This window comes from Thalassophryne amazonica, chromosome 9, assembly GCF_902500255.1.
Source record: "Thalassophryne amazonica chromosome 9, fThaAma1.1, whole genome shotgun sequence".
NCBI classification, from domain to species: Eukaryota; Metazoa; Chordata; class Actinopteri; order Batrachoidiformes; family Batrachoididae; genus Thalassophryne; species Thalassophryne amazonica.
The window spans coordinates 82,300,788-82,326,892 of NC_047111.1; the positions used below are offsets into that span (position 1 = coordinate 82,300,788).

A 26,105-nucleotide genomic window follows, 5' to 3' on the forward strand; every position below is an offset into this window, starting at 1 on the left:
ATTACGATTCTGAGTCAGTCCCAAATGTCCAAGAATCGATTTTTAAAAAGTATTTATTAAACATTTTCTTGCTTACCCTCGCTGCGTGTACTGTTTGTCAGGCAACGACTTCCATACTACAGCATCCCTGCGAGGTGGGGGGTGGGTGTGTTCCGGCGTGCTTCACTCGTGAGCCGCAGAGTTCAGTGGCTGCAGCTTAGCATGGCGGATGACGAGCTAATTCAGCCAGCACCGTCTTTGCTGAAGGCAAATGTTTGGGCGCATTTTGGATTTTATTATTTGCTGCATAAGGAGGAGCTTGACATGACTTATGCAGTGTGCAAAATCTGCAAAATGAAAGTCAAGTACTTCAGAAACACTTCAAATCTGCAAGCCCGGAGCTAAAAGAGGGGAGCAGCGGTATCTGCCGACTACTGACCAGCGCTTCGCTAAACTGCTAGCCAACTCCGAACGAGGCAAAGCAGATGAGTACATTTACATCTAGAATCACTTGATTAACCTTGTAAAGCTGTATTTTCTTAAACAGAAACATTTTTAAGTAATATAACTATTTCTCAGATCTCTTTGAATTGAAAATCGATTCTGAATCGAATCATCACCCCAAGAATCGTAATCGAATTGTATCGTGAGTTGTTGTACGATTCACATCCCTAATAGCCTTTATGTAGTGTGTCAGGCAGAAAGTGCACAAAAGAGGGACGACAGCAAAAGTTTTTTGTTTGTGAAATGGCTGAGATGCGCTGTGAATGCCTGCTGCTGTGGATTTTTGACACGGCTTTGTGTAAAGTTGGTCCTTGCATCAGGGAGACTGACAAACTGTAGAAGACATAATATGAAAAGACTCAAATAGCATTTTAGAAACTCACAATATCTCAGTTATTAACATTGTGTTGTGAACTGCCTCGTGCTTCACAACCATGCAAAACCAGTTGTATTGGCACACTTTTCAGGTTTTAATATTATTATATTGACAAATATGGTACTTTTTTTCTTTTGAGCATAAAATCTATTATCATAGGTGATGTGAAGAGATGAAATCAGACTTTCAGTAGTATATAAAAATCTAATTAGGCTCAGTTGTCTGAGGTACAAACCTAATTCCACATTTTTGTCCCAAAAGGCATGATTCTGTCTTTATAGGGCAAGACAAAAATACTTCCAAAATGAGGACAAGCCTTGCTGTCAATTCACAAAGACGTTATAAGCAGTGATTGGAATTAGGTGGAAGGTCCAGTAGACGTTGGGGTATAGCCTGGTGAAAAGCAGTGCTTAGAAATTAAAGGTTGCCAATTTATTATTTTGAATGTCATTTTCTTTTCCTCTCTCTTTTATGTACAGTCATGTACTCGACAGGTTATATAGATCATGCTACCTTTCTGTGTCCTTGGAAAAGACATTTCATCTGTATTGTCTCAGTCCTCCCAGCTGTAAATGAGTACCGGTTTGGAAGTAACCTGTGAAGGATTGAACGTGCCTCTGCACCGTGGGTCATAGTAGTTTCCCATCTGCTTTATGTTACAGTATCTTAGGGCCCAGTCCTTACATACGCAATGCATACTCAGTCGATGCGCTGTATATCCACCATTACCACTGATATCTGCAACTGACGGGGTATTGTGGCTTGGCAGCGGACTGGAACAGTGGTGTACAAGAATAATAGCATGCCTATCATGTCCACATCACAAACTAAAATAAGTTGTGGCGAATGCATACAGATTGGCCACGAATAAAGCGTTTGTATTACATCTGCTTTGCATCTGATTTGCGGGCAATTTGCAAATGCATAACAAACAGAAATCAACATACCTGCCAGTCCTTGCCAGTCCAGCTGTGGGAGACGTACAGATGTAGTTATGGATTCCCAAAGACGTAGTGTGATAGTTGCTGCATCCAACAACATACGAATCAACGTGTCCAAGTCCAGCAATTGTTCCAGAGGCTGTGGTGTTGGTGTGAATAGTGATGCCGACAGGCCCCGAGTGCACTTCTTTTAGGACCGCAGTGCAGATGCTGCGCACAGTGCAATGCAACCGCTGTTGCCCAGCCACACATGCGCGATGCATTTTCAATACATGCGTTATACATTCGTATTGTCATCATATATTTGCTATACATTATTAATATATCTGTAATTCATACTGAGACATTTGTCATTTTTGGCTAGTTTTGTTGCGGACAACAATGAACGCCTGTAATTTGTATACTCAATTCATGCGCATTAATCCTCTTCCCAGTGGGACCCGGGCCTTTTAGGATAAAGCACTAGCACCAATGGGCCTGAGGGCCTGTAAAGGACCTGAATACTTCTGTATACAGCTGTGTTTAATGGTGTAACAGATCATAGTTGATCTGTGATCTGTACGGACTGCCCCCCTGGTTGGGAACATATGTGTAGGTGCAGATTAATTGCAGTGTTTACACAAGTCCTGGTTTTGTGTCATGAGGACATGGTTTTAAAGTGATAACTGCATTAAATTTGATGCAGGTCATGGTAAAATGACATTGTGAGAAGAGGCTGATTTCTACCTGTTGATCAGTCGTGAATGCAGCCTGTTAAAAACAGTCTCATGTTTTGCTTTAGACACAGCTTGGTGCATGCTTATAGGTGTCTGTTGTTGATGCACTAATGATGAAAAGTGGAACAGATGCAGTTGTATGTTCAGGCAGCCTGTAAAAACAGCCTCACGGGGAATTCCAGCTGCACATTGACAGCGCCTGTTAAAATGGGCTAAAACAGTATCATGCTCCACTACAGATAGCACCTCTGGATCCAAAATCCGACAGACTCAAAAAATTAAGAGAGTTCAAGGTGAAGTGTCTGTCGTCTTTTCCCTATGGTCTTGAACTCACAGAACCCTGCATCATAATTCATGCATTCGCACAGCCAACCTGGCAGAAAATTCACTGCCCTGGAAAATAATGAGAACCGTATTCCCGACTTTTTCCAAGGATCTGCTCACCAAGACCACTGATCTGAATGAATGCTGATCAGTGATCGTTGGACAAATGTATTTGTCCTGAATAGGTTATAAATAATGTTATTATTGTTCCTCTCCCACCAGACAATATAGGTATCCTCATCTTTTTGAAAAAGAATTTGAAGTTATGAACTTAGATCAGCTTTGCTCTATTTCTTCTTCTTCTTTGTTTAACTTTTGAAATATTATGTAAAACATTGGATGCCTTGTTTTTTTTATTTTATTATTTTTTTTAATTTGCTGATCCAAAGAAAGAAAACCATATCCAATTTGAAACATGGTTTTTGTGATCCGTGACACCACTAGTTGTGGTTGGATGTTTACATACACTCATCATGGGCATGAATGTCATGGTAATTTTGGGCTTAATTTTGGCTTATAATGATGTCCTTGAACTGTTCTTTTGCAAGGGTAGTGTGATTGTACAGCATACATCATTAATGATTTTAAAAAACAAGAATTGGGTGAACAAGTTTGAATTTATTTGGGATCTTCTCTAATCCACACAGGATCATCATTATACATACACTCAAATATATGCATACACCCCTGCTCATATGGGTGGCACAGTGGTTTAGTGGTTAGTACTGTTATGTCAGAGCAGGAAGGTCCTGGGATCACTTCCTGCCTGGTCCTTTCTATATGGAACTTGCCTGTTTTCCCCATGTTCACACGGGTCCCTTCCGGGTAATCCGGCTTCCTCCCACTTCCAAAGGCATGCAGGTTAGGTGAATTGCTGACTCAAAATTGACATTAGGTGTGCATGCAAGTACGAATGCATTTGTCTGTTTACATGTGGCCCTGTGATAGACTGGCGTCCTGTCTAGGGTGTACGCTGCCTCACGCCCTATGACTGCTGGGATAGGTTCCAGCCCCTCCGTGACCCTTGATTGGATTAAGCGGGTATGAAAAATAAATGAATGTCCCATACAGACAGGAGGTGGAACTGTTGGTCCTCTGGAGCTGAACCCGCTCCAGACGGTGGAGACAATAGTGGACTTCAGGAGGAACCTACTATCACTCCCCACCTCTCCATCCTCAACAGCACTGTGCTTACTGTGGACCCTTTCCAGTTCCTGGGATCCACCATCTCCCAAGATCTGAAGTGGACCTCCCACATAGACTATCAGGAGTCTATGTGGGAGACTCCTGATGGAGCAGAGGATGTACTTCCTCAGACAGCTCAGGAAGTTCAACCTGCCCCAGGAACTGCTCATCATCTTCTACACAACCATCATCCAGTCTGTCCTGTGCATCTCCATCTCTGTTTGGTTTCCCTCTGCCTCCAAACATGACAGGCACAGACTTCAACAAACTGTCAGGTCTGCAGAAAATAAATCATCGGAGTCAGCTCACACCCTGGACACACACAGTTTAAACTCCTCCCCTCTGGTCGATGTTACAGAGCTCTCTACGTCAAAACAACGAGATATGGGAACAGTTTTTTTCCACAGGCCATCACGCCAGTGGTGGGCACACTTCCGATAATCCGATAACAGATAATTATCGAAGATAATGTTTTCATTATCGGATTATCTTTTAGATAACTTTAAAAACCATCATCGGACTAATTATCTTTCGATGAATTGCAGACCGATAACGTAGTAAACCAAGCTGAACACTGAAAAACATTTTTCTAAAACTTAAAAGCAGTTGAGACCTACCTGTTAAAAGTATATTGGTATATAGGTATATTGTTCTACCCTCTGCAAACAGAAGAGAGCTATTTTCAGAAAAAACTGCTCTATCCTCTCTAGGTAAAGGAGAACTGGTGACCCCCCCCCCCCCCCCCAAAAAAAAAAATCATTTCCTTTAACACCATACTGATATAACCGCAATATCACCCAAGTCATCCAGAGGCATACATTTTTAACTTATGGTTCAAATTTTACCTACTCATTTTGGACAAGTTATTTAAAATTACTGTCATGTCTGAAGTTTTATAAAGTGAAAATATCAGATATAGGTTTTCATTTTAAAGTAATGTGCGAATTTTTAAGGTTTTGTGAGCACATGCTGTGCCCGGCCGGCAGCAATACATTGGGTAGCATAGGGTAATCTCAGACGTTCATGACAGTACAAATGCATTTCAGACACTCTGTTCAGGCTCCACGGGCAACAGCATTAAACTCTAGTGCCTAAAACTCTCGCAAATATATTCTCTGGGTTTATAGACGTTATTGTATTTGCGTTTAAATTCCATGCATCTTAAATGTAGCAGACGGATTATCTGGAATTTTGTTTGGCAAGTTTCAAGGCCGCTACTGCCATCTACTGGCCAGTAGTGTTCATGGCAGTATTCGCCCCAAGTACTAAGCATCTGGGCACCAGTAGATGGCAGTGTTCTATTTATTTTGACCCGGTTATCAGATGGTGGTCAAATCAACTTTTTGGCTTTGCAAATGGCTTTTTTTTTTTTTTTTACAAATTAAGTTTAAAACAAAACAACAACAACAAAGAAACATTACAAGACAGCTCTGCGGTTGGATGCTTTGTAGCTCTTCAGCAGCAGGAGGTGGTCGTGAGATGTTAAAGCTTGTTACTCCACTACACGATGCAGGACGCGCGATTAACCTGAAACTCGGTCCAAAAAATTCTTGCACGAATGAAAAATCATCTGAAAAATGGCCAAAACACGCACAGTGTAAAGCCAACATTTAGGTGTCAAGATAAGGCTTTTCAGAACTGACCAATTGTTAACCTTGTCCTTTGTTTTATCTATGTTTTTATTATTTATTATTGCATTTTAACCTGTGAAGTGCTTTGTGACTTATGTCTGTGAAAGGCACTATATAAATAAATTTACTTACTTACTTACTAATATTGAGTGCACATTTTACAACATCATAAAACGTGCGCACATCATCAAACATTCTCTCCACATGCAAAACATTTAGCGATGACACTTCCCGGGCTCCGTAAAAATGCCTGTTTTTTTTGGGGGGGGGGGGGGACTTCCGGTAATGGCGGCTTGCTGAGGAGACGTGTGAAAGCCTGCTCTGCTACACAACTTTCAAAATCCTGCTTTAAAAGCCATTTAAATACTGAAATTTAATCCAACAACAACGTGAGTACTAAAGAAATCACTGATGCCACAAAAGAAGATAAGCCGCGACCGGGCACAGCAGTCTAACTTATCCAAATTTGCAACAACAATTGTCAAGCCCAAGCTCAACGATAAGGCTACGGAGGCTAACGCTACTGAAAGTACTATGGAGGATGTGGCTACGGTGGATGCTAATGCTATGGAAGCTAACGCTAATGAGGATGTCACTACCGTGGCTGCTGCTACAAATGAGAGCACCCGAATTCATACAAAGACAGTTGAAGAAAGTGATAACACTTTAACAGGAATAATGGGGGCTATTAACAAGCTGAGATCTGAGTTTTCTCCGAGATTGGATGGTATTCTCGATGCGATTGAAAATGTACGAGCAGATATTAAGGACTGCGCGGAGAGAATCACACAGGTGGAGACGAGGATATCCACTACTGAGGACTACGTGGGCGAACTCCGGGTCAAGGCGAAACGCTTAGAAAAGAAAAATAAAGACTTAGAAGAGAAAGTGCTTGACTTGGAAACTCGTTCATGCCGCACTAATGTAAGACTAGTCGGCCTTCCTGAGGGTGCGGAGGGCAATGATATCTGTGGCTTTCTGAAGAGCTGGCTCCCGGAGGTGTTGGAGCTACCGCCCCTTCGGCAGTGCCTCACGGTGGACAGAGCACACAGACTAGGACCAAGAGGAGAATGTGCTCCTAACTCTGCGCCCAGAACCCTTATAATGCAGTTTCTGAGTTATAAGGATAAAGAAATGGTAATGGCAGCAGCTAGAGCAAAACGACAGATCCTCTACAAGAATCATCATGTGAGGTTTTATCATGATATGGCCACGGAGATGCATAAGAAGATGAAAGAGTTTGAGAAGGCGCGCCGGCAACTACGAGCACTGGGGCTGAGGTACGGCATGATTCCTCCTGCGCAGCTTATAGTGACTTACTGCAACAACACGCACATCTTTACCAACGCCAGAGACGTGGAGGACTTCATCAAGGAGATCCATGCACATAATCAACAGGACGATGGTACAGGTGACGATACAGAAACAACTACTTAGATTCCATTATGGAATACTGATTTTATAATACAAAATGTTGAAAAAGTATATCTTGCATCGTTTTTATTTTTTCACTTTATGTTAATGAGTGATAGTTCAATGTTTAATTTGCAGTAAGATATATATGGCTATTTTCTCAACACTATTATTATTCTTTTGGATTGTTGGATTCTATATGAGGGCTTAATTTGTAGCAGAGTAGCTAGGACTATTTTAATTTTAATTAGATTTTTTTTTTAAATATCAGCAAGGTTATACTGATCCTCACTTTGTGTGGAACAGTTTTTTATTTTTGCCTTTCGGAGGTCTAGTTCTTGGAGGGGGAACAACCCCTAGGGATAACAAGGGGGTGTATATGTTAGTTAAGGGGAACAAAGTTTGTTCTACCTTTTTGTTTATTTTATTTTATTTCTTTTTTGTTACCTGGTTGGAAATTAGATACACAGTGGGGAAATACATAAATACTTGTATGTTACTATGTCGGTTGAACTAAAAGTTAAAATTACATCCTGGAACTGCAGGGGGCTACAAAAACTAAAAAAGATCAAACAGGTTATGAATAGGATTAAATATTACAATCAAATACGAGGTCTGTCCATAAAGTATAGGTCCTTTTTATTTTTTTCAAAAACTATATGGATTTCATTCATATGTTTTTACGTCAGACATGCTTGAACCCTCGTGCGCATGCGTGAGTTTTTCCACGGCTGTCGGTGATGTCATTCGTCTGTGAGCACTCCTTGTGGGAGGAGTCGTCCAGCCCCTCGTCGGAATTCCTTTGTCTGAGAAGTTGCTGAGAGACTGGCGCTTTGTTTGATCAAAATTTTTTCTAAACCTGTGAGACACATCGAAGTGGACATGGTTCGAAAAATTAAGCTGGTTTTCGGTAAAAATTTTAACAGCTGATGAGAGATTTTGAGGTGAGACTGTCGCTTTAAGGACTTTTCACGGTGCGAGACGTCGCGCAGCGCTCTCAGGCAGCGTCATCAGCCTGTTTCAAGCTTAAAACCTCCACATTTCAGGCTCTATTGATCCAGGACGTCGTGAGAGAACAGAGACGTTTCAGAAGAAGTCGGTTTCAGCATTTTATCCGGATATTCCACTGTTAAAGGAGATTTTTTTAATGAAAGACGTGCAGGCGGACTGCAGCGTCGGCTCGCAGCCGCCGCGACGCTCCACCACAGGAAAAACACCTCTGTTGGAAGCCTTAAGGACAAGTTGGAACATGTCCAGCTGTTAAACAATTTCTCATATACTCACTCCACTGAAAGCCATCAAAGGCCGCCTGGATTTTACAAATGGTTATCAACACGGAGGTGTTTTTCCTGTGCCGCCGCACCACGTCGGCTGCGTCCCGACACGCGGACCCGTCCGCACGTCTTTCATTAAAAAAAATCTCCTTTAACAGTGGAATATCCGGATAAAATGCTGAAACCGACTTCTTCTGAAACTTCTCTGTTCTCTCACGACGTCCTGGATCAATAGAGCCTGAAATGTGGAGGTTTTAAGCTTGAAACAGGCTGATGACGCCGCCTGAGAGTGCTGCGCGACGTCTCGCACCGTGAAAAGTCCTTAATGCGACAGTCTCACCTCAAAATCTCTCATCAGCTGTTAAAATTTTTACCGAAAACCAGCTTAATTTTTCGAACCATGTCCACTTCGATGTGTCTCACAGGTTTAGAAAAAATTTTGATCAAACAAAGCGCCAGTCTCTTAGCAACTTCTCAGACAAAGGAATTCCGACGAGGGGCTGGACGACTCCTCCCACAAGGAGTGCTCACAGACGAATGACGTCACCGACAGCCGTGGAAAAACTCACGCATGCGCACGAGGGTTCAAGCATGTCTGACGTAAAAACATATGAATGAAATCCATATAGTTTTTGAAAAAAATAAAAAGGACCTATACTTTATGGACAGCCCTCGTATTGTATTTCTTCAGGAGACTCATTTATTACAGGAAGACGAACTCAGAGTGAGGAGGAGGTGGAAGGGTAAAATATAGACAGCTCCTTTTACTTCTCAAGCAAGAGGTGTTATGATTTGGTTCATGATTCAATCCCATTACAAGTTAATAAAGTTATTAAAGATAAGGGAGGACGGTATCTAATTATTCAAGGAAGTATTCTTAGGGAACAAATTATTTTGTTAAATGTTTATGGCCCAAATATAGACGAACCTAGTTTCTTTCAAAATGTGTTTCTTATGGTAGCTTCCCTACCTGGCTCCTGTATTATGGCAGGTGACTTTAATTGCACCGTAATCCCTCAGATGGATAAAAGTTCGGGAACAGATCAATCACACCCTAAAAGTAGATGTGTGATTCAACATTTTATGAAAGAAATGAATCTAATTGACGTGTGGAGAGAAAGTAATCCCAATGATAAAGTATATTCATGCTATTCTAGTACACACCAATCATATTCACATATAGATTTCTTTTTAGTTTCAGTACTACTAAGGCACAAAATTCAAAATGCTACTTATGATCCAATACTCCTGTCGGACCATGCACCCATTTCTATTTACTATGATTTAAAATTAATAAGCGAAATACCCAAATGGAGATTTAAAATAAAATGGTTAGCGGATGATGGCTTTGTTACCCTCCTAGATGAACAAATTAAATACTATTTTGAAACAAATACGACAGAAACCTCAAGTAGTACCCGATCGAGGCATTTAAAGCTTTTATCGGGGGTCAAATAATTGGTATGACTAGCTTTAAAGCAAAGGAAACATATAGGAAAGTAAAATCTTTAGAAAAAAGAATAAATGTCATGATTTGTACCTGTGCTTTAGGTTTTTATGGGTTTCTCGGTGCTGGGTTTTTTCCTGCCTGCTCTTTTTCTGTCCCTATCTCTCTTGTCTGTGTCTCTTGGTGCTTGGTGGTGGGCGTTGCACTTGTTTTGGCCACACCCATTTCTGGATCTTTCCATACACCTGTTTCTAATCTGCATCTCATCACCTGGGTGGATTTATGTCCCACTGGTGGCACTACTCCTTCGCCAGATTGTTGCGCCTTTTGCCTTCGCTTCCAGCCTTGTATTCATGTCTCCTAGTCCTGCTACCACATTGTGTTTCGACCACCTGCCTGTTTGTATTGACCACGCCTTAAGCCTGATGTTTTTGATCTGTTTGCTTGTTTTGGACTGCCTTGCCGTGTACCGGACCCCACTGAATCCTTCAGTAAACGCCTTTGCGAACCAAAGCAGTGTTGTTGAGTCCTGCAATTGTGTCCCGACATTTCTGTCCACTATTCCTGATAAACCGATCTGGCCAACAATGGACACAGCGGACTCAAACACATACCATCTAGCGGTTCATGATCATAGCCACCAGCTAGCAGAACAGGAAGATCGCCTCAGAGACCTTTGTTCTGGCATCTGCGACCTCACTAAACGGCAAGATGCTTTCATGACCTCTGTAAGCTCACAGATCGATCAGCTTGTAGCTGCTGTGACACATCAGGCCTCCTCTAACTCGCTCCCCACCATTAACAACCAACCACTTCCGGGAGCGAGTGCTGCCCCGCCGATACATACAGCTGCTCCAGTTTTTTGTAATCAGCTGTCTCGACCTGAGCATTTCTCCGGGGAATCCGGAGACGCTACACCTTTTCTCACCCAATGTGAACTTCACTTTGAGTTAATGTCAGCAATGTTTCCGTCCGATCGGACGAAGATAGCATTCATCATTACTCACCTAACCAGCCGGGCGCCAGCGTGGGCCTCGGCAGAGTGGAGCAGGCAGTCACCGGCGTGCGACTCCCTCCTGGCGTTCAAGACTGCTTTACTCCAAGTTTTTCAGCACACATCGCCGGGACGGGAGGCGGCCCGTTCCCTCATGCAGCTCCGGCAGGGAAGCAGACGAGTCGCTAACTATGCCATCGACTTCCGCATCCTGGCAGTAAAGAGTGAATGGAACTCGGCGGCGCTCCAGGATGTGTTTTTCTGCGGGCTCTCCAACCAGATCCAGAACAAACTTGTTGCCATTAACCTTCCGGAAGATTTGGACGAACTCATCGCACTCGCAATCCGCACCGCCGCCGCTGGCGGACCAGTCTCAACGCGACGTACACCTCCCGACTCAGCGCACCGCGACGACTCCTGCTCGCCACACCGGGCCTCCTCCCCCGGGCTGCAGCCCTCCACGTCCTTCCACGGAAGAGCCCACGCAGTCGGAATGGCCCCGGCTAACTGCTAAGGAACGGCAGCGACGCAAGACCTGGCCTTTGTTTTATTGTGGGTGGGCTGGACATTGTGGTCACTGAGTGTCATCCAGGGGTGCCCTCGCGCGATCACAGCCGGTACTGCGGGTGAGTCAGAATTCATTTCTTCAGTAACTCCTCAAAACGTAATCACAGCCAGGTTTTTCAGAGCGTTCATCCTGTATGGTGCCGGTGTTTATTGACTCTGGCTCAGACACTAATTTGATGCAATCTTCTTTCGCCAGGTCCCTACATCTTAAGTTAAACCGCCTCCCACATCCTCTGGTGATGCATGCTGTGGACAGCCGTGAGCTTGGTCGTATCACTCATTGCACTGAGTCAGTCCGGTTGATTATTGCAGAAAATCACTCTGAGATAAGTTTTCACGTATTTGATAAAATGACTCACTCGGCTATTTGGGGCATCCCTGGTTAAAGAGGCATTGTCCTCAATTAATTGGTCCGCGGGACAAATTAGTTCCTGGGGACCCGACTGCGCAGGTCGTTGCCTAATCAGTTCCACTAAATCAGTCGTAACATCTACTTCCGATCTCACTGGAGTTCCGTTGTTATCATGACCTTGCAGAGGTTTTTAGTAAAACCAAAGCTAAATCACTACCTCCACATCGTCCTTACGATTGTGCCATTGAGCTACTTCCCGGTACCAGTCCTCCACGAGGAAAACTGTTTTCTCTGTCTGCCCCAGAACGCATCGCCATGAATGAGTATATCCAGGAATCATTAGAGGCAGGTTTGATTCGACCCTCGTCTTCTCCCGCAGGGGCAGGGTTCTTCTTCGTGGAAAAGAAAGACAAGTCACTCCATCCATGCACAGACTGTCGCGGCCTTAATGATGTTACTGTCAAGAACCGCTATCCCTGCCTCTCATCACCACTGCGTTTGAACTACTAGAGGGTGCCACAATCTTTAACCAAGCTTGACTTACATAACGCATACCATTTAGTGCGTATTAAGCAAGGGGGATGAATGTAAAATGGCATTCAATACCCCCACAGGCCACTATGAGTACCTTGTCATGCCCTTCGGGTTAACTAATGCACCTGCAGTGTTTCAGAATTTGGTTAATGATGTCTTGCGCGAGTATCTGAATAAGTTTGTATTTGTTTATCTGGACGATATTCTGATTTTTTTTCTCCAGATGAAGAAACTCACGTGCGGCATGTTCGCTCGGTTCTGGAAACCATATTACGCAATCACCTATTTGTAAAAGCTGAAAAGTGTGAATTCCATAGATCCACTGTGTCGTTCTTAGGATTCGTGATTTCAAAGGGGGAGATTCGGATGGATCCAGGGAAGGTGGCAGCTGTTCGCGATTGGGCTACCCCTAAGACCCGAAAGGAGGTCCAGAGATTTCACGGATTCACTCATTTTTACCGTAAATTTATCCGTAATTTCAGTTCCATAGCCGCACCACTGCACAATGTCACCTCATCCCTCCGGGCTTTTAATTGGACCCCTGAGTGTGATGAGGCCTTTCAGGTCCTAAAGAGTCGCTTTACAGCAGCCCCCGTACTACTCCTTCCTGACCCCGCCCAACAGTTCGTGGTTGAGGTTGACGCTTCCAACATAGATGTTGGAGCGATCCTGTCCCAATATGACCCATCAGACAAGAAATTACACCCGTGCGCTTTTCTGTCTAAAAAAATTATCTCCTGCGGAACGAAATTATAGCATAGGTGACCGAGAAACTGCTGGCGGTTAAAGTGGCCCTGGAGGAATGGCGCCATTGGCTTGAGGGGGCACAACTGCCATTCTTGGTATGGACTGATCACAAAAATTTAGAATATTTGCGCTCAGATAAATGGTTAAATTCCAGGCAGGCTCGTTGGGCCTATTTTCTTTAGGCTGTTTTAATTTTGTACTGTCATACCGCCCTGGATCCAAAAACGGCAAACCGGACGCACTCTCCCGACAAGGGGATCCTTCAGTTGCTCCGTCAGAGCTGGTACAGTCCTTCCAGAGTCTTGTTTTGTTTCTGCCATCACCTGGGATATTGAGTCTAAGGTTCGTTCGGCTGCACGTGACGTACCCGTTCCTCCAGGGTGCCCTAAAGGGAAACTATTTGTACCTGCATCCCTAAGAGGGGAAGTTATATGCTGGGGACACGATAGCCGGTTTGCCTGCCACCCAGGTATCAAAAATACTTTGCACATTGTTCATGAGAGGTTTTGGTGGCCCTGCCTGCATTCTGATATCACCGATTACGTCAAGGCCTGCCAGACCTGTGCTGTGCATAAATCCTCCACACACTCACCATCCGGTAAATTACTGCCTTTGCCCATTCCAACGAGACCTTGGTCTCACATTTCCATTGACTTTGTCACAGGACTCTCGCCCTCTAAGGGGTACACAGTAATATTAACGGTTATGGATCGTCTCTCTAAAATGGCCCATTTCGTACCCTTGCCAGGACTACCTACTGCCAAAGGGACTGCTGAGGTTTTGTTGACTAACATTTTTAGGCTGCATGGTATCCCATAGGACATAGTCTCGGTTCGAGGGCCTCAATTCGTCTCTCAGTTCTGGAAAGAGTTCTGTCGCCTGCTGGGGGTCACCTCCAGCCTAACCTCGGGACACCACCCACAAGCCAACGGCCAAACTGAAAGAGTTAATCAAGAGTTGGAAAAGGGCCTGCGTATCCTGGCTTCTCAGCATCCGGCCACCTGGGCCTCACAGTTAGTGTGGATTGAGCTAGCGCATAACTGCTTACCATCTGCATCCATAGGCTACTCCCCATTTCATGTGTCACATGGATTTCAGCCGTCTTTGTTTCCTCCCACAGACTTGACCTCCCGGGTGCCCTCTGCCTTGTCCCTCATCCTTCGCTGCCGGCGAACCTGGGAGTGGCCTCGTCGGGCTCTGCAACGTTTGTCTATGGCCTATAAGACCGCAGCCGATAGGAAGAGGTCTCCGGCACCTGCCTACACCCCAGGTCAGAAAGTCTGGCTCTCCACTCGCCACCTGTCCATCCGTGGCCTCCCCAGGAAGCTCACTCCCAGGTTTGTTGGTCCATTCCCCATCGCTAAGGTGATTACCCTGTTTCGGTCCGTCTGCTTTTACCCGGGTCCATGAAGGTGCACCCCACCTTCCACGTCAGCCATGTGAAGCCTGTCCACACTAGTCTTTTGTGCCCTCTTGCCGGTCCCCCGCCTTCCGCCTTCTCTGTTCGGTGCCTCCTGGGGTCTCGGCGGCGTGGGAGGGGGGTGCAGTACCTGATGGACTGGGAGGGGTATGGGCCTGAAGAACGGTCCTGGATCCCCTCCCGTTTCATTCTGGACCCGGACCTTATCGCGGACTTTCATGCTCAGCACACTGGTTCCCCTGGGCCGTCGGGGGTCAGCCCTTAGAGGGGGTCCTGTCATGATTTGTACCTGTGCTTTAGGTTTTTATGGGTTTCTCGGTGCTGGGTTTTTTCCTGCCTGCTCTTTTTCTGTCCCTATCTCTCTTGTCTGTGTCTCTTGGTGGTGGGCGTTGCACTCGGTTTTGGCCACACCCATTTCTGGATCTTTCCATACACCTGTTTCTAATCTGCATCTCATCACCTGGGTGGATTTATGTCCCACTGGTGGCACTACTCCTTCGCCAGATCGTTGCGCCTTGTGCCTTCGCTTCCAGCCTTGTATTCATGTCTCCTAGTCCTTCTACCACGTTGTGTTTCGACCACCTGCCTGTTTGTATTGACCACGCCTTAAGCCTGATGTTTTTGATCTGTTTGCTTGTTTTGGACTGCCTTGCCGTGTACCGGACCCCACTGAATCCTTCAGTAAACGGCTTTGCGAACCAAAGCCACGTTGTTGAGTCCTGCAATTGTGTCCAGACCCTTCTGTCCACTATTCCTGATAACAAAATTCTTAGAAGATAAGTATTATCAATCAGGCTTACAGGCTACTCATCAAGAACTGATTTTGTTAACACAATATAATGAAATGTCTGCATCAAAAGCCGTGTCTAGTCTGTTACGATTACAACAAACATTCTATGATCAAGGTGAAAAAGCCAGTAAAGTGTTGGCATGGCGTATTAAAAAACTACAGAATGAGAGACTTATTACCCATTTATTAAAAGAGGACAGTGAAATAATAGAACCAATCGAAATAAACAAGACCTTCAGGAATTTCGATAGAAAAACTTTATAGCTCTGCAATGGAGGGGAATGTATCGGAAATGGAAAACTTTTTGGACAATATTCACATTCCCAAAATATCAGAAATAATTAAAGGGGAACTAGAGAAGGATATAACTTTAAAGGAAGTATCGATGGCTATTGATAGCGTTAAAGGAGGGAAAACACCTAGACCTGATGGGTTACCGATTGAAATTTATAAAGTATTCAAACAAAGATTAATGTTGCCACTACTAGAGATGTTTAAAGAATCTTTCGATAAGGGACTCCTGCTGACCTCCTTGAGAGGAGCATTAATTACTGTATTACCTAAACCAGGCAAATCAAATGATAGATGTGAAAATTTTAGGCCAATTAGTCTTTTGAATGTGGACTTGAAAATTCTGAGTAAAATACTTGCCAGGAGGCTAGAGAAGGTCATCCTGAATATTATTCACATAGATCAGAATGGTTTTGTACAAGGAAGGCAAGGCTTTCATAATGTCAGAAAACTCCTTAATATACTGCATGAAGAGAGGGGAACCCCAGATACTGCAATACTGTCTCTAGATACGGAGAAAGCCTTTGACAGAGTGAAATGGCCATATTTATTTGAAACTCTTTCACGTTTTGGTTTAGGAGAAAACTTAAAGATGGGTAAAATTGCTTTACACTCAACCATTTGGTGAAATCATAACTAATTATAATACTTCTGGAACAATAATAATACAAAGAGGATGTCGGCAGGGGGATCCATTATCCCCATTACTCTTCATTATGGCCACTGAACCTTGGCAATCACTATCAGAACAAATAAGACACTAAAGGGTATATCAATTGGACGACAGGACCACTGGCTGGCATTATTTGCAGATGATGTAATAGTTTTCTTAAAAACATCGAGAAATCTATCCTTATATTATTAGAACTTATTAATGCATTTGGAAGAATATCAGGATACAAACTGAATAAATCTAAATCCTCAATAATGTTTTTGAATGAATCTGAAACTAAAAACCCTCCTAAAGTAGCCAACCAGTTTAATATTGTTAATAGCTTTACTTATCTGGGCATTCAAATTGTCCCACAAATTAAACATATTGTAGCTAATAACTATGAACCATTATTGCAAGACATTTCAAAATTACTGGATAGGTGGAAACCTATACCAATGTCTTTAATAGGAAAAATTAAACATTCTTAAAATGAATATAATGCCGAAATTGCTGTACCTTTTTCAAAACCTTCCACTTCCTCCTCCAAATATCCTATTCACCTCACTTAAGACAACTGTTTATTGGGTTCTTGTGGAATAATAGACGTTCCCGGACACGGCTGTCTTTGTTGTACCTGCCCTTTGACAGAGGGGGGCTGAACTGTCCTAACCCACTTTTGTACTATTGGGCAGCTCAGTTAAGAACATTGATGTTTTACTTTACAGAAGAGGAGACACCTTTATGGAAGAAAATGGAGGAACTGCACCTACATGTATCCTTTCCTACATATCTGTACTCAGCAAATGTTAAGACTCTGAAAAATAATACAAAGAATCCTATTGTGAAAAATATGATTGTGGTATGGCAAAAGGTTAAAAACTATTTGAGCGAAATGTCCTCTCTGTCTTCAGCCCAATATGGGGAAATTATTTTTTTCCTCCAGCAAGATCAGATGGGGATTTAAGCTTTGGCTATCAGACAACTGAGGAAAAAATGGAGATCTTTATGATAAAAGGAAAACATTGACATTTGAAGAAATAGCTGGCAGGTTTAATATACCTCGTAATCATTTCTTTAAATACCTACAATTGAGAAGCTTTATTAGAAAACAGCAAAAACAATCACTGAATATCCCTGCATTGTCTGTGTTGGAGGAATTAATGTGTATGGATTGCCTGGCAAAGGGTTGTATTTCCATAATATACAAATGTCTTATGGATGGGAGCAATGAGACATCTGGGGATTGGCTGGAGGCATGGAGACAGGACCTGAATGAAAATATATCAATTGATGATTGGAAGGAAGCTTGTAAAAAATCACAATTAAGAACTACTAACACTCGTTTGAAATTGCTGCAGTATAATTGGCTGATGCGTACTTATATTACTCCCGAAAAGCTCAATAGATTTAACAAAGACATCCCTGATATTTGTCCTAAATGTGAAAGAGAAAAAGGTACATTTTTCCATTGTATCTGGCAGTGTACAAAATACAGAAATTCTGGCATGAGGTAAAGGAGGCCATTCAAAATATTTTACATATCCGGATACCTCTATCACCTCGGCTGTTCATTTTGGGATTATACCCAGAGAAATTTAAAATTAACAGAAACAAAAATTATTTGTAAATTTAGGTTTGCTTCTGGCAAAACGAGTGATTGCTCTTTACTGGAAAATATTAGAAGACCTAAAATAAGTAGATGGTTATCGGAATATCTGCGACTCTTCCTTTAGAAAAAATAACTTTTAAACACCAACTAAACAAATTCCATCAAATTTGGGATCCCTTTATTAATTACATGGCAAGGACAGATTTGGCAGAGGTTATGGGGGTGCCTGGACAAATGATTAGCCCTCTGCAGTTCCCAAATGGTATGCATATAATATGGTAATTATTATTACTTTTTCTTTCAATGTGTATATGGACTAAACTAAGACCGACTGTAAGCCTGAAATATCATCCCCAAAACTGATCTGTGCTAAGAAGGATTTGTTTGTTGTTTGTACATGTTTGTTCAAGGACATGTGATTTATTTTTGTGTTTATTATAAAATTCAATAAAAAGAATGTTGGAAAAAAAAATGCCTGTTTTTACAAATAAAAATGGAATATTTTACAAAAGCACATTTATCTTTAAACCAACACACGACACACATTACATTAACATGTTGGTTTACATAATGAATGACTGAACCAATCAGTGTTTAGCAGAGGCACTTTTACCCAGAATGCTTTCCAGTCTGTTTGTTACAAAACCTCAGAATTAGTGCATTATTCAACATTAAAAGATATATGTTATATTTAACTTTGTACAAATGACAGAATTGACATTAATGGAGTTATTCTATCAGTATTTTCACAAAACCATAAGTTAGTATGACTTTATTTTTCAAGACCTCCGCCTGACCGGAGCATTGTAATTAGTAGAGAGCTCATTTTGTGGGTGCTTTCAGGATTCTTCTGTGCAGCTTCCTACAGGGGGCAGCATGGCCAAACATGGAAATACTGGCTCATTCTTTGGGTCTTTTATCGCTTTTGATGCTTTCCAAAAGCGATCGTGTTAAAAGTCAATTTCAGCTTCTTAGTAATTGCAAATGTACCAGAGCCAATACTGGAATTTATCGGTTATCGATTATCTGTAACTTCCGATACATTTTTGGGTGGTTTATCGGTTTATCTTTATCAAAGATAACTTTTCAGTTATCTGATTATCTGTTATTGAAGTTAATTTTTTTGTTATCTGTGCCCACCACTTGCATCACGCTGATAAACAATTTAACCTGCCAAAAAACTGACTAGGGTCTTCTTTCTTGGTCATCACCATCTCACCATCTCGTTCCAAGGCAGTGTAAGACTTGCTTCACTGTGGATAGTGATGCTGGTGTTCCAGCACTTTCTAGTTCATGGTAAACCTGAGCCTTGGTGGTTCCTGGGTTGTTCTGAACACCTTAACCAATTTCTTCTCATCTGAGGTTGATAGTTTGGGTCTTCTTCCAGACCTTTGAACTAATGATCTGAAATCTGCAGTTGTTTAGTAATAGCTCCAAGAGACCTTCCCGACTTGTAAAAATTTGCAATTGTCCTTCTTAGATCTTCACTGAGTTCCTTGGACTTTCCCGTCGTTCTGAGTATTGGTCACTCTGAGTGTTGTCAAACACATCCTCTTTATGCTGACAAAGAGAAACTACCAGCTGTTGTCCATCATGATCACTAGTGAGGGGTTAATAGGCCTTGGCCTTGTCATGTTAAAACATTTTAGAACCTTCAGCACCCCTTATTAAAAGATATAAAAATGTATATATTTGAGCCTGTATGTATACCTTTGGCCCTGTGATTAGAGAAGTTCAGCTTGTGCACCCAGTTCTTGTTTGTTTTGTTTTTTAAGCATTACTGATGTATGCTGTGCAAACAGTCCACCCTGGCAACAGAACAGTTCAAAGACATCATGAAAAGCCTAAAATTATCTGTAACATTCATGCCTGCAATTAGTGCATGTAAATGCCTGACCACAACTGAACAAGATTTCATTTAAAAGGTGAGTTAAGGCTGTAGTAGCAGCATCTTTGCAAAATAATAAATAAATAAATAATCAGCCCTATTTTTTTCTTGTATCTCATGAGGACTGGTTTACGAGAATACAACAGATTTGTGTTGTAATATGTGATAAAGGTGATTTCTTTCATCAGGTGTGGGAGAAAATCATTTCCACCTTGTTTGATGCTGCTTTATATAATGGAACTGTATTATTAAAAGTGAAATAAGCACTGTGACAGCGTGATGTAACCTTTTTAGAAAGGTGCTGCACCACCTTGGATCCACAATCCAACCTGTAAGGGCTTCATTTGGGAAGCACCTGTTGCAATATTGACATGGATATTGTTGTCTGTATGTGCATCACTTTGGTTCCTTAACTTAGAAATGCAGAATAGATGACACAGAATGAGATTGAGTACTTGAACATGAAAGTGGTCAGATAATGGGACATGTTTTCATCTGTCCTGCTCCACCTTGTCTCTCTTTTGTCTAGCATGTGTTGTGTCTGAATTAGTTATACTCAAGCTTGTTGCAGCCTTATGCACATTTGATTCTGATACAGTTTTTACCTGTCCGAAGAGCCCTCATTCCTTGCTCTTATTTTGTTTCATATGTGTCACTTGATTTCAGACTGAAGCCAACATTCTTGGGAACAGACTAATGAAGAAAACTGATCGAAATATCAAGCCTGCTTTTGTAGAATATTTTGTTTTGCATAACTTAAGCAGTTCCTTGTGGAAAAAGGGCTAATATTAGTGCTTCTATATTTTTACTGTTTTAGAGGAAAAAATTAAGAAAGCACATTGTGTTCACAGTTAAAACTAGTTGTAGTATTATGTAGAACCCAGCAGAGGGGAGCACAGGCAGGTACCCCGACACATAGACTCACGTATAATCACAGGCTCTGGTGAGCTTTGTCTGCTACTGTTGTCAAAAGTAGTTCTTTAAAATTAAGATCATTTCACTTGAAATGCAACTATAATAATTTCTATTCATGTTAAAGTTAACATCGTATCTTTGCATTTTGGCTGCATGTTCTTTATGTGTTGTATAAAAGAAAATCTCCATCTTCTTCTCAGCTCATTATAAAAATCAGTAGAAGGCTGTAATTTGTCACCTACTGAATAAAATACTGTACCAGCTGTGTGGGTGTGTGTGTGTGGGGGGGGGGGGGGGGGGAGTGTCTGCTGCTGCTGCTTCTGAGTGAATGTTGCTGATACCATCACTCTTCCTCAAGTACAGGCATGAAGGGCGCATTCTTTGACATGCTGCAGCAGCCCATTTCCCTATAGGCCCCAGCTCCCGCCCTCATTTTTACTACTTAGCCCTAAATGTAAGGGCCTTCTCCATTCTGTAGTCTGCTACTTACTTACACTTGTTTCTCATTTACCTTCTCTGAGTCACACTTTTTTTCTGTCTCTAACATTGTTTTATTCTTGGCAGCTGCTGTGTCTTTAAGAGTAGATTGCCTTCATTGTGCTATAACCAGTGTGTATTTTGCATAAACAACCACTGTGCAGTCTTTTTCATGTTGGGTTGTCAAGCCACACTGAGCACATTTGCCTTTTTAAAAACAACACTCAGCCGCACACTCAAAAACAGTTTGATGTTTTTAATAGCAGAAAGCTCCATGGTAGGACACAGTAAGGTTGCTGCACTTTGAAAACTCTGTCGATATCACGTACCATCGCTGTTTTAGCTGGACAATATAAGTGGCTTGGTTATGTTCATACATACATACATACATACATACATATATATTCTCATTTCAGTGTACTGCAACACATTTCCACTGCCTCTGCTTGCTTTTGTGCACCACTGGGACAGCAGCAAGTGTAGCATAGAAGCCATGAAGAAGTCAGCTGTGTAACTACTACTACTACTACTGGTCTGCACAAAAGGACTTCACGCTCCTTACTGATGTCCACAGACATTTATTTATTTTATTCAGATGGTGAAACAGCCATGGAACAACTGTAGAACACCCGTACAACACCGTGAAAATGTGTGCACCTGCTTGACCAGTAGTAGAATGATATCATAGTCAGATTTTGTCTTTCTCACAGTTTACGTATTACTCTGACTTCTCTCGACTGTTTCTCCCCGCTTCTGCTCACATGCACTTCCGGGTCGTGCGATTGCATGGATTTTTATCTCTTAAGCACATGGAATTTCAAATAAATAAACATCTTAAGCTGTAAGGCCATGTTAGTCGTTGCTTTAAATAATAGTATGGCTGCAACAACGATTATTTGGATCATCGATGATCTGATGGGGTTTCGCCTCGATTAATCGGATTAGCAGGGAATTTTTTAAAAATGTGCCAGTTTTTCTCTCCTTCCATCACTTATTTACAGAACATTATTTGAAAACATAAAATACTTGAAAATCAACAAATCGTCAAATGTTCCTTGGCTGTTGAATATAAAATAATAAAGAATAAAACAGTTTATATTAAAGCACAAAATAATTATTTCAAATGGCATTGCTTTATCAAAGTGCTGAGCTTGCCATAAAGCAACATTGAAACATATAAATGTCATAAAATGTATGGTGAAAAAAGAGGTATTTTGTTGCTGCAAATGAGCAATTAGCATAACCAGTTAACCATAAAACCTAAATCAAAAACTATAGCCTGACTCATTATATGTGCAAACATTCTCTGTATAACTTGTAAACTATGTGGTCATTTCACAATGACAGATGTGACTCATGTCTCTTTCTCTAAAATTGTATTGTAGCATTATTAGTTATTATTACTATTATTATTGTTGCTATTATTAATAATATATAAATGAAAAATTTTAAATATTATAATGTGTAATACATTTTACTCTTTTATGGCAACAAACGCTGAGCCATTAATTATTATACAGAAAACAAATGCACAAACATGCTGAATGCCAGCAACTTAATGCTAACTTTAACATTGAAAATGCCATAGACATGCTAATGCGTTAGCATCGGCATTAGCATAAAATACATCTATCAACTGTTTCAGAAGACCATAACAGGTCAGTTTAACATAAAAAAGGTAAATATTCCTCACAGACATATGCTGTTTAGGGTTTTAGTGGGGAAAAATTAAGATAAAGCGAAATAAAACAATGAAACCAACTAAGCAGCAACTCGAAGCACTCCTTCATTGGTTCAAGATTCAAAGCAAAGCTCTGTTGATTATATGGAAGAAACGAAACATTTGCGGTAAAACAAAGTTATTTAGCAACTAATCGATGACTAAATTAGTTGACAACTATTTTAATAATCGATTTAATCAGTTAACTCGATTAGTTGTTTCAGCTGTAAATAATAGTGCAATTATTAACCGAAATGAACAAAGGAAATTTGGGATCATATTCGTACTTGTTATGGTAACCTATATACAATTAATTTTAGCATCAGTTACAAGCTGCCTTGGCAGAATTGGCATTCTGAACTCGTCTGACAGTATCAACTAACTGTGAACCAAACAAAAAAAAATGAATTGGGTACATGTATCCATTTTGCCACCGTGTGACCAGTCTCATGAAAGACTTGTGCTGACCTTTGAATTTTCACAAAAGTTTCACAATGTGGAAGTGGAAGCATAATTGGCTCAATTCAACAGATTTATCACATGAAAATCAAACATTTGACCTGTTTGTAGTACATTTAAATTAATTCAAGGATCCATGTATTGATGTAGTTGTATCTCTTTAAAATCATTTTTATATGTATTGGTTAGTTGTTACACCCTTTTAACCATACACTATACTACATGTCATGAATTCAGAATCAATAAACAAATTTGAATGATAGCGTTTGAACTCTAATGGTCCTCTTGCTTTCGAACATATTTAGCTACTGAAATATTGAGTCTCGCAACAGAAATTAACCACATTTGTTCTAGGGAATTCCCCATCAGATATTTACTGCCATTGTTTGAAGTTTATCTTCTCTGGGGTTCTTTATATTGGATTGAGGCATGACATGGAAGAAATACTGTACATGCTCAGGAGAAGGATTTCCTCCCCTATCAGGTCCCTCTTTCTCTTCTGTTCATTCACCATACCAGACCACCAGACATCATTCATTATCATTAATTCCAGTATGCATGATGCAGGACCTACTCCACACCTCCCTTTGGAGGACTGACCCTGATCCCAGTGATTAATCTCACTCCCTGTTCCTCTCTGTCTCTGTGTAATGTTTTAGTCAAACCACAGGGCTCATCAGGTTTGGCAAGTAGACACAGACTGAAAGAATTCCTCTTGTCCTGTCTGAGATTTGTATGTTTGATATAGTCATTTTATTAAGTTGCATAGCAATTACAATAATTTAATATTAATCTGTTCATCATGTACTTCTGGTCACAGTAGCATAGCCCCAAATTCATCAGAGGGTGAGGTGTGTTTTGCTTTTTGGATTTCTTTAGTCCAGCCTTACTCATAAAACGTTGCGTCACAAAAGGACTAGGGCGGCTGTTCTTTTAATGAGATCCATCCAGATGCTCCTCAGTCACCAGGACAAAGGTAGAAGAGAGGGTGAAAAAATACACAACCAGAGCTGATTAACACTAACCCCCTGGCCACACCACTGAGCTCTCTACTACTGGCTGTGACCTTGGTCCTGAGAGGTTACAGTTTTATGCAACTTGTGGCCAAGTAGTAATTAGTTGTAAGTGAGCTTCTCTTGGGGACATTCAATAGCTGCAAGAAAGAGGAAACATTCATGTCAGTGTTCTGAAGCTTTATTCAGTAGATTTTCACAGTCATTTGTGAGGTTTACTCAGTACTTGAGATAACGTAGTTGTGCACATGTAAACTTGTTTTCTTAATAAGTCAACATCAGCTAAAAGGCTGTGTTCAGTGTTGACTAAAATGCATATTTTTGCCACTTCAGGTGTCTGTTATTTTTAAATATGGGTGTATGTTGTGTCAGTGTTAACAAGCAACTAATTTCACATTGACATTGGTCTGAAGAAAGGGTGTCGCCCAACACGTTACTTTGTCGGTTAATAAAGTATGCAGCTTTTCTTGGGAACAATAATTGGTGTGCTGACACTTTCTATTTTTGTTTTACTGCCCAGCGCTCAGTGTTTATTTGATTTGGATATGCATGCATTTGGATACTTTTTGTTTAAAAAAACAATTTGATATTCTAATCCAGTTAAACATAAATGGCAAATTACCGACTGACTCCTCAATAAGGGGTGCATTGTAGGAGTTCGAAATTTATTTTAGGAATACATAAAATATGTCTACATGGTGTAGTTGTAGTTATAGTTTTAGAGGAACATACATATTCGTGTGTAACCGTCATACCTATCTATCCATCCACCATGAAACAAAGAATATACGCAAGCACACATTTTCAATTGTTGCTCGGGCAGGAAAGAGCTTGTTGCTGAGACTTTCTCAACTACTTCCTTCCTGTCTTAACGCCTCCAACCTCATGAGCAGATAGAGGCAGCTCACATAAGTAAGTCCCTTCGGCTGCTCCCTTGTTTGCACTCGGGGTCGCCACAGCAAATCCAAGGTGGATCTGCATGTTGAATTGGCACAAGTTTTACGCCGGATGCCCTTCCTGACGCAACTCCACATTACATGGAGAAATGTGGCAGGGGTGGGATTTGAACCCGGAACCTTCTGAACTGAAACCAAGCACATTAACCACTTGGTCACCACCCCTGCAGCTCACATGTTGTTGATAAAAATAAAGAAGAAAACACAAACTGAGGCAGCAAGGTAAGATGTTCAATCTGAGGGACAGCTTTTGTGATTTACCTTCTTGGCAGGCCACACCTCGTTCTTCTGGATTAAGGTGGAATGGAATAATCCGCCTTCAAGCTTCTCTGAGCAAAGTGGCTGAACTGCTCTACGCCTCCTCCTTCCCTCACTCTGCCACCATGATTGTCAGTTGTGCTCCTCCCCCAAACGCACCTTAGCAAATTGAACAATTTCAGAGGGCACAGCCGGCTTTGTTTACACAGTCATTCGACCACAGCCGGTCTGCTGTGCTTAGGGTTAGGAGGGAAGGAATTGCTGGAAAGTACATCCAAAAGATCTTTTACTTTGCCGCAGAGGCCACAGGAGTGGCAAATTTCTTTGTAGGAGGAGGTTGAAACAAGAGAACAGTTGGTTCTTTTTCCTTTTTCTAGAAATGATTCTTTGAACCGAAAACCTCCCACCCATGCACTCACTGCTGTGCTTTCATTGGAGAAGGTGGGACATACAGTAGATGAAGAAAAAAGAGGCGGCAACATTTTTAAAGCCGGTGTTGTACCGTAATGAGGCATAGCACAGAGAAGCTCTCAACGACGAGGATAAACCATTTTGGGTGCACAAAAAATATTTCTCTTCTGGATTATCTAACAGAGTTGGAACCTTTTTATTGGGAAAGATTTGCCTCTGCTGTACTATGCAGGAGAACTCTTGTTTACTGTGTATCTGA

General features: G+C 41.6%; 1 protein-coding gene and 2 long non-coding RNA genes across 3 annotated transcripts in view; 2 read left to right on the top strand and 1 right to left on the bottom strand.

Moving 5' to 3' along the window:
* LOC117517969 (spectrin beta chain, non-erythrocytic 1) overlaps window positions 1-26,105 on the top strand; it is a 137,712-nt gene that overhangs the window by 748 nt on the left and 110,859 nt on the right.
* LOC117517521 lies at window positions 710-10,287 on the top strand. The gene is made up of 3 exons (XR_004562748.1): window positions 710-721; window positions 2,804-2,809; window positions 10,155-10,287. It is a non-coding gene; the product is annotated as an uncharacterized LOC117517521 (long non-coding RNA).
* LOC117517522 lies at window positions 3,397-24,488 on the bottom strand. Its single transcript, XR_004562749.1, has 3 exons — window positions 24,478-24,488; window positions 8,529-8,534; window positions 3,397-3,527 (listed from the first exon to the last, which is right to left on the bottom strand). It is a non-coding gene; the product is annotated as an uncharacterized LOC117517522 (long non-coding RNA).